This window comes from Arvicola amphibius, chromosome 12 (assembly GCF_903992535.2).
Source record: "Arvicola amphibius chromosome 12, mArvAmp1.2, whole genome shotgun sequence".
Lineage (NCBI taxonomy): Eukaryota > Metazoa > Chordata > Mammalia > Rodentia > Cricetidae > Arvicola > Arvicola amphibius.
Window position 1 is genome coordinate 34,611,746 of NC_052058.2, and position 8,616 is coordinate 34,620,361.

At 43.9% G+C, this 8,616-nt stretch overlaps 1 long non-coding RNA gene across 1 annotated transcript; it reads left to right on the forward strand.

Annotated features, from left to right (window-relative positions):
* The first annotated feature begins 549 nt into the window (after nucleotides 1-549).
* Nucleotides 550-6,123, forward strand: LOC119827811. The gene is made up of 3 exons (XR_005287719.1): nucleotides 550-591; nucleotides 1,527-1,600; nucleotides 3,903-6,123. It is a non-coding gene; the product is annotated as an uncharacterized LOC119827811 (long non-coding RNA).
* Nucleotides 6,124-8,616: the final 2,493 nt, after the last annotated feature.

Sequence of the window (8,616 nt, forward strand, 5' to 3'; positions counted from 1 at the left end):
CACCCGATGATCTAATAAAGAGCTGAACAGCCAATAGCAAGGCAGGAGAAAGGATAGGTGGGGCTGGCAGACAGAGAGGATTAAATATAAGGAGAAATCTGGGAGACAAAGTTCAGGGAGCAAGATAGAACAAGGAGAAGAGGACACTAGGGGCCAGCCACCCAGTAACACAGCCAGCCACGGAGTAAAAGTGAAAGTCAGATACACAGAAGAGAAAGGTAAAAGCCCAGAGGCAAAAGGTAGTCAGGATAATTTAAGATGAGAAAAACTGGCTAGAAACAAACCAAGCTAAGGCCGGGCACTCTTATAAGTAAGAATAAGCCTTCATGTGTAATTTATTTGGGAGCTGAGCCGTGCCCCCACCAAAGCCTAAAGAGTCAAAGAGGAAATACAACAACATCAACACTGCAAACTGATGTGGGAGTCCCCTCTGTGTGCTGTGATAACAATTAACGAATAAAGAAACCGCCTTGGCCTGTTGATAGGGCAGAACTTAGTTAGGAGGACAGACCTGAATGCTGGGAGAAAGAAGGGCAGAGTCAGAGACGCCATGGATCCACCGCCAGAGATAGACGTGCTGGAACTTTGCTGGTAGGTCACGACCTTGTGGTGATACACAGATTAATAGAAATGGGTTAAATTCAGATGTAAGAGTTAGCCAATAAGAAACTAGAGCGAATGGGCCAAGCAGTGATTTAATTAATACAGTTTCTGTGTGGTTATTTCTGGGGCTAAGCTAGCCAGGCGGCTGGGAATGAACAAGTGGGCCCTCTCCTCCTAAAGCAAACCACCAGGCTAGCCGGCACTCACAGGCACCATCCTTCCAAACACATGTGTTGCTAGGATACGGGCATGGGCCACCAGGCAGTACAGCTATGCAGCTCTCAGCTGTCTGACACCCAGAAAGGATGGAGTTGCCTGAACTGGAGAAGGCAGAGAAGCAGGTTTATAATTGTCTGACCTCCCTGTTGGTCGTGTTGGGCAGGTATTGTTTAGACATAGGAGACCAGTGTTTGCTGAGGCCTGGACTGGATGTCAGGACTGGAGTGTCATGGAGGCTGTGATGTCATCGTAACTGTGATGGAAGTTGGCAGAGGAGTGGTGTTCAGGAAAGTGTGTGTGGCGGGGACTAAGCCTGGGCAGTCGGGGGGTCAGTTTAGGTGCTGTCCCCAAAGTCAGCCACAGAGGGTTTTTGCATTGTTTTGAGGTAGGGTCTCTTTGTAGTCTAGGCTGTATTCCACTGTGATCCTCCTGCCTCTGTCTACTTAGTGCTGGCATTATGGGACTGCACTACACACCAGGCTCGCAGAGAGGAATGGGTGGCCAGCTGCCCTCCAGGGTCAGAGAAGGATGAACAGAGAGCCTTGGATTTAGTCATGTGGAGGCTGTTGGGGACCCTGATAGAACAATGAAGGAGGGCATGAATTCCTCACTAGAGAGGGGATGCTTGTATGTAGTAGGTCTGGACAAACCGCTAGCTGCTCAACACTTGCAGGCATGTCTAACCTTTTGATGCTGTGTCACAGCTTTGTCCTCCATGGAAGTCACCCTTGAGAACTGTACGACTGAGTGTAAGGAGAAACAAAGATACACATCTCAAGTAAGTTCACAGCTGTCGTGCCGGGCCACAGTCGTGGGTGTCCTAGGGTGCATGGGCTCAGGTTGGACACCCCCGTCAGAGAGGGAGCATGCGGAGTAGTTGGAGGGAGGTGGGGGTGCAGATTCCACTGATGCAGATGCTGAGAGAGAACTGCAGGAGGAGGATCCAATGGAGAGGAGCTTCTCTTTCCGGGAGCATGTGCATGCTGTCCTTGGAAATGGAGGCAGAGGCAGGCTGTGGGCATGCAGGTGCGTCGAGATAGGAGCTAAAGGAAGTGCTTCTTTTTTCCTTTTTACTTAAAAAAAAAACTTTTTTCAAGACAGGGTTTGAAGCATGACTAATAAAAATTCAGAGGTAGAAACCGGGGTTCAACCTGAAGGTCCGAAAAGCAAAACAGCCAGCCACTGGTTCTTACCTCTACCTCAGTCCAAAAGGGCGATCCTGCCTCCAGGAATCTCAGAATGAGAGTCTGAGATCTGCCTCCTCCCGTTTTATAATCCTCTCTAGGGTTAGGATTAAAAGCATGCACTACCCAGTTTCTATGGCAACTAGTGTGGCTCCTGGGATTAAAGGTGTGTGTCACCACTGCCTGGTCTGTAAGGCTGACCAGAGCGGCTGTTTTACTCTCTGATCTTCAGGCAAGCTTTATTTATTAAAATACAAATGAAATGCCACTCCAAGGGTTTCTCTGTGTAACAGTCCTAGCTGTCCTAGAGCTTGCTTTGTAGACTAGGTTAGCCTAGAATTTACAGAGATCCGCCTGCCTCTGCCTCCAAAGTGCTGGGATTAAAGGTGTGTGCCACTACTGCCTGGCAATGTTCCCTTTCTTAAACTTGAACTATCATGCTTTTGTCAAGACCATGTGAAGCATACAAACAATTTTATGAAGATGTATAATAGGTACTTATGCAGCCATCACCAGATTCGCCCTCAAAGAGGACAGGACCAACATAGCACTTCCTTCAGTCCCCATCCTGCCTGCCTGCGATGGATGTCTCTTCTGACTTCTTTGACAACATTTATTTTTATTAATTTATTTATTTTTTATTGAGCTCTACATTTTTCTCTGCTCCCTTTCCAATTTACTCAAGAGATCTTGACTTTTTCTACTTCCCACGTAGATTAGATCTATATAAGTCTCTCCCAGTGTCCTCATTGTTGTCTAAGTTCTCTGGGATTGTGGTTTATAGGCTGATTTTCTTTGTTTTGTGTTTAAAAACCACCTATGAGTGAGTACATGTGATAATTGCCTTTCTGGGTCTGGGTTACCTCACTCAAAATAATGTTTTCTGGCTCCATTCATTTTCCTGCAAAATCCAAAAAGTCTTTTTTTCTGCTGTGTAAATGTACCACATTTTCCTTATCTATTCTTCGGTCAAGGGGCATTTAGGTTGTTTCCAGGTTCTGGCTATGACAAACAAAGCTGCTATGAACATAGTTGAGCACATGTCCTTGTGGGTGTGATTGAGCATCCTTTGGATATATACCCAAAAGTGGTATTACAGGGTCTTGAGGAAGGTTGTTTCCTAATTTTCTGAGAAATCACCACACTGACATTCAAAGGGGCTGTACCAGCTTGCTTTGACGTCATTTGAAAAGCACTTTTAGCCTCTAGGGTGTGGTGCCTGCTTATGCTCTTAGTACTTGGCAGGCTACAGTAGGAAGTTTTCAAATCTGAGGCCAGCCTTTGCTACACAGAATGTTTAAGGACTGCCTGTGTTACGTAGCAAGACTATCTCATAAACCAAACCAAACCAAACCAAAGCTCTACTACTATCACACTCAGCACTAAAACCCATCCAATTTCAGCTAGAGTCCCAGCTCATGGGCATGACAGTTCATGACCAGTTTGGGGCACACAGTGAGACTGGTTACATTTTTTTTTTGTGTGTTTTCTTGGGGTCAGGGTCTCTCTATATAGCCCTGGCTATGCTGGAACTCTCCCTGTAGTCTAGACTGGCCTTGAACTCAGATATCCACCTGTCTGTCTTCTGAGTGCTGGGATTATAGACAGGTGCCAGCACTGCCTGGCTCTGATTTATTTTTTCAGACTGTTTCAAAAAGCAAAAGCAAACAATAACCACAGAAAAACCCACATTACAGAGTTTTACTCTGTAAATCCATGCCTAAGATGTTTGGACTGCTGTTTAATTGTTCTCAAGGGCTGGGGGAATAGCTTAGTCTATAATTACACCAAGCATACTCCAAACCATGGGTTCAATCCAGCCCTGGGTACAGAGGAAAAAAATAACTTACTTTCTTTTGAGCCACATTCTAAGTTCTGTTTTCTGTCTCATTTCAGCACTGTGTTTTCTGCAGTTTTAACTTGTTCACTTCATGGCTGCATAGTGTTCTGCTGTGGTAACCGGGAAGCTGAGAGAATACATCTTCAAGGACGTCTAGAGGGCAGAGAGAGCAAACTGGAAGTGGCTCAAAGACAAACTCCTCCTGCAAGTCTTAAATGTTCCATAACCACGCAAATAATGGCTACAAGAGAACACCAAGTGATCACAATTGCTAGCCTGTAGGAAACATTTCTCATTTGAACCACTACATCATTGCAATCCCAAAACACATCACTTTTTTTTTTAAAAAATTGAAAATAGATTATTCTCTCATACAATATATACCCACCACAGTTTCCCCTCCTTCCACTCTTCTCCTGACCACCTCTCTCCCCCAGATCCACTCTCTCTCTGTTTCCCTTCAGATGACAGCAGGCCTCCAAGAGACAACAGCCAAAACAGGACAAAACAGGATACACTAAGACAATGGAAATGTCCTCATAGCAAGGTTGGAAAAGGCAACTCAGTCAGAGGAAAAGAGTCCCAAGAGCAGGCAAAAGAGTCAGAGATATACCTGCTCTCACTGTTAGGAGTTCCACAAAACACCAATCTGACAGCAATCACATATATGCAGTGAACCTGGTGTAGACCCGTGTAGGCCCCTGTGAGCCCTGTTTAGTTGATTCATTGGGTCAGGTTTTCCTGGTATCCTCCATCCCCTCTGACTCCTACCCTCTTGTTAGGGTTCCCAGATCTCTGAGGGGAAGGACTCAATGCAGCCCTTCAATGTAGACTCTTTCTCTGGCTGAGGGTCTCTGTACCCACTCCCATCTGCTGCTGGAGGACACCTTTCTGATGATGGCTGGACAGGACACTGATCTATGAGTTTAGTAGAATATCATTAGGAATAATTTCATTGATTTTTTTGGTCAGTCGTGTTTGATTCTACTCTGGGTCTCTTGGCTATCCAGTCTCTGGTTCCTGGCCATGCAGCCAGTGTAAGGTATGGGATCCCTCTTGTGGAGTGGGCCTCAATTTAAACCAGTCATTGATTGGTCACTCTAAGTTCTGCATCACCATTGCCCAAGCACATTTTGTAGGCAGGACAGACTGTAGGTCAAAGATTTCTCTTTCACTAGCCTGCAGAGTACTTTCCCACATCAAAGAGACTAGAATGTAGGGGTACCTGCATTCTTTATGTTCAATGAATGAGTCCTCATGTCAGTTTTTGGAGAATAACCCTCTGTTCTAGAATCAGCCTGAGTTGTTTGAGGGATCTCCATGGGATCCCCTTGGCCAACAACTCAACTGAATGCAGTACAGTCCCACCAATGGAGGACTTGCCTGGCTACAAAAGGCAGCCAGTTCAGACTCCATTATTAGGAGTCCTCACTAGGGTCATCCTCATAAATTCCAGGAAGTCTCTGTTGCACTAGGTTTTCATACTACACCCCAAAGGCCTCCCAATTTGAGCTATCCTTACACGCTTCCCCTTCATCCCTTCATTTCACAGCTGATCCCTCCTGTTCCTGTCCTCAGTCTGCTGCAAAAGCTGTTCTTTTCATACAAACACACACACACACACACACACACACACACACACACACACACTATGATTACCATAGCAATTGCTTTATCAAGGTAACTGAAGAGCTGAATGTATGCAGACAAGTGTGTGATCCATAAATTGTAGATGCTGCTTCATACCACTGAGCCTACAGAAAAAGCAAGAAGAGGTATAGACATTTTGTATATACCAGTTTGTTTATAAAAGTATAGCATTTTTGGCAAAGAGATGTCCGGACCACTCACATAATCCAGTACCAACAGATACTCAGTGTTTTTTGTGAAAACAGAATGTGAGCATTTTCTACTAACCAGCCTAAGTGAATGACTCTGCCCAGTCCTTGTAAAGGCAATGGGATGTTTTTTGCTTATGTCATTTAGGCCACTGCTGTAGGAAATCCTTCTGCCAGTAGCCTTTACGTTACCAGCCCACTTGGGCATGGTCTCTTATACTATAAATGCTGATGTAAGCATGTGCTTGCTCTCTCTTCTGGCTGCTGGATTTGGTTGCTGTTCTCCATTTGAGCAGAGGACTGTGATTTGAGAGTCTACCACTAAATAACTAACCCTTTATTATATTTTAAAAAAAGCTGTTCTATTTCCCCTTGGCAGGGCGATCCATGCATCCCCCTTAGAGCCTTCCATTAAACTAACCTCTCCAGGTCTGTGGATTGTAACTTGTTTATCATTTTCTTTTTTTTTTTTTTTTTTTTTTTTTTTTTTTTTTTTTTTTTTGGTTTTTCGAGACAGGGTTTCTCTGTGGCTTTGGAGCCTGTCCTGGAACTAGCTCTTGTAGACCAGGCTGGTCTCGAACTCACAGAGATCCGCCTGCCTCTGCCTCCCGAGTGCTGGGATTAAAGGCGTGCGCCACCACCGCCCGGCTGTTTATCATTTTCTTAACAGCTAATATCCACTTATAAGTGAATAAATATATGTCTTTCTGGGTCTAGGTTACCTCACTCAGGATGAGTTTTTCTAGTTGAATTCATTTGCAAATTTTATGATATCACTTTAAAAAAAACCAACTGAGTAGTACTCCATTGTGTAAATGTACCATGTTTTCTTTATCCATTTTTTGGTTGAGGGGCATCTAGGCTGCTTCCAGTTTCTGGTTATTGTTAATAAAGCTGCAATAAACATAATTGAGCAAGTGTCCTTGTAGTAGGATGGAACATCCTTTGGGCATATGTCCAAGAGTTGTATAGTTGGGTCTTGAGGGAGATTGATTCCCAATTTTCTGAGAAAACACCACAATGAGTTTCAAATGTCTGTACAAGTTTGCACTCCCAAAAAGCAGTGGAGGAGCGTTCCCCTTACTCCACATTCACCAGGATGAACTGTCATTTGTGTTATTGAACTTAAACATTCTGACACGTGTAAGATGGAATCTCATAGTCGTTTTAATTTGCATTTCCCTGGTGGCCAAGGATGCTGAACATTTCTTTAAGTGTTTCTCAGCCATTTGAGATTCCTCTGTTGAGAATTATCTGTTTAGATCTGTACTCCATTTTAAAATATGTTGGGTTTTTTTGGTATCTAGTTTCTTGAGTTTTTAAAAACATATATTGGATATTAGCCATCTCTTAGATATGGAGTTGGTAAAATTATTTTCCCACTCTGTAGGCTGTCACTTTGTCCTATTGATGGTATCCTTTCCCTCATAGAAGCTTTTCAGTTTCATGAGGTCCTGTCTATTAATTGTAGATCTTAGTGCTTGCACTGTTGGTGTTCTGTTCAGAAAGCCATCTCCTGTGCCAATGTCTTCAAGGCTGTTCCCACTTTCTCTTCTATCGGATTCAGTATATCTATTTTTATAGTGAGGTCTTTGGTCCTCATGGACTTGAGTTTTGCAAACACATCACTTTAAAACCATAACATTGCACTCTTGCTCCTCAAGGTCCTTGGTCATCTTAAACCCTCCAGCATCTAAGCAAACTGCACTCTCTCAGGACTTTCTGCCCTGCTTTCTGTTCCCTCATCCTTTACATCTGGGTAAAGACAGTAACCATACCACAATACAACATAAATGTTATTCTGTCTTGAATATTTTTTTCCAAAAAAATGACTCCATTGCTTTATAATTTGGGACCAGAGTGATGGATTCTGCAGTAGAGTATGAACTGCTCTTGCAGAGGACCCATGCTGGGTGGCTAATTTCAGCTCCAAGGGACCTGGTCTCTGTCGGCGTGGACCTGTAGTAATGAGAGTGGCAGGCTGCTTCCCGCCACCCAGCTAGCTTTACCCGAAATAATTACACAGAAACTGTATTCATTTAAACACTGCCTGGCCCATTAGTTTCAGCCTCTTATTTGCTAATTCTCACATCTTGCTTTAACCCATATTTAGTAATCTGTGTAGCACCACTAGAGGTGGCTTACCAGGAGAGATCTTAACCTGCGTCCGACTCAGAGAGGAGAGGCATGGCGACTGCCTGAAGCATCTGCCTGACTCTGCTTTCTTTCTCCAAAATTCTATTCTGTCTACTCTGCCTACCTAATATTCTGTCCTATTAAAGGGCCAAGGCAGTTTCTTTATTAACCAATGAAAGTAACAAATACACAGATGACCCTCCTCCATCAATGGACCCACACTCAGATATGAATACATATCCATAATTAAAATTTAAAATTATTCCATCTCTCTCAGTCCTTAGGAGAGGAGCAGAATACAGCTAGATTAGTATGGATGGATCCCAGTCTGTTTCCAATAAAGTCTTGCTCTCCTCTGAACCTCATGATCATGGTCTTTGCTTGTATAGTTTTGACAACCTTCTGGTCTTCCAAGCTTCCACCAGACAGCCCATCCGGCTTGTGGCATCTTAAGGATTTTTCTAACCTGAAGCTTTCAATTCTTCTACATTCCTGGTGTGAGTCACCATTAGGGGCCATGAGGGGCTGCATGGCCAGGACGTCAGAAGGACATCGCTTCTCAGTACCTATCTTATGTCTTGGTGACCTACCTTGTCATCGTGAACAAAAATTTCACAAGAAGCACCAGGTGGGAAAAAATATTTGTAGTTTGAGTGTGAAGAGATTATAGTCTATCGTGGGAGACCGAGGTAGCAGGAAGTCAGGAAGCAGAAAGGGCCTCTCCATCTTTATCTTAAATAGAGATTTAGTTTTGGAAAGCAACCTGTAGTTGTATTAAGAAACTGTCTTATTCACT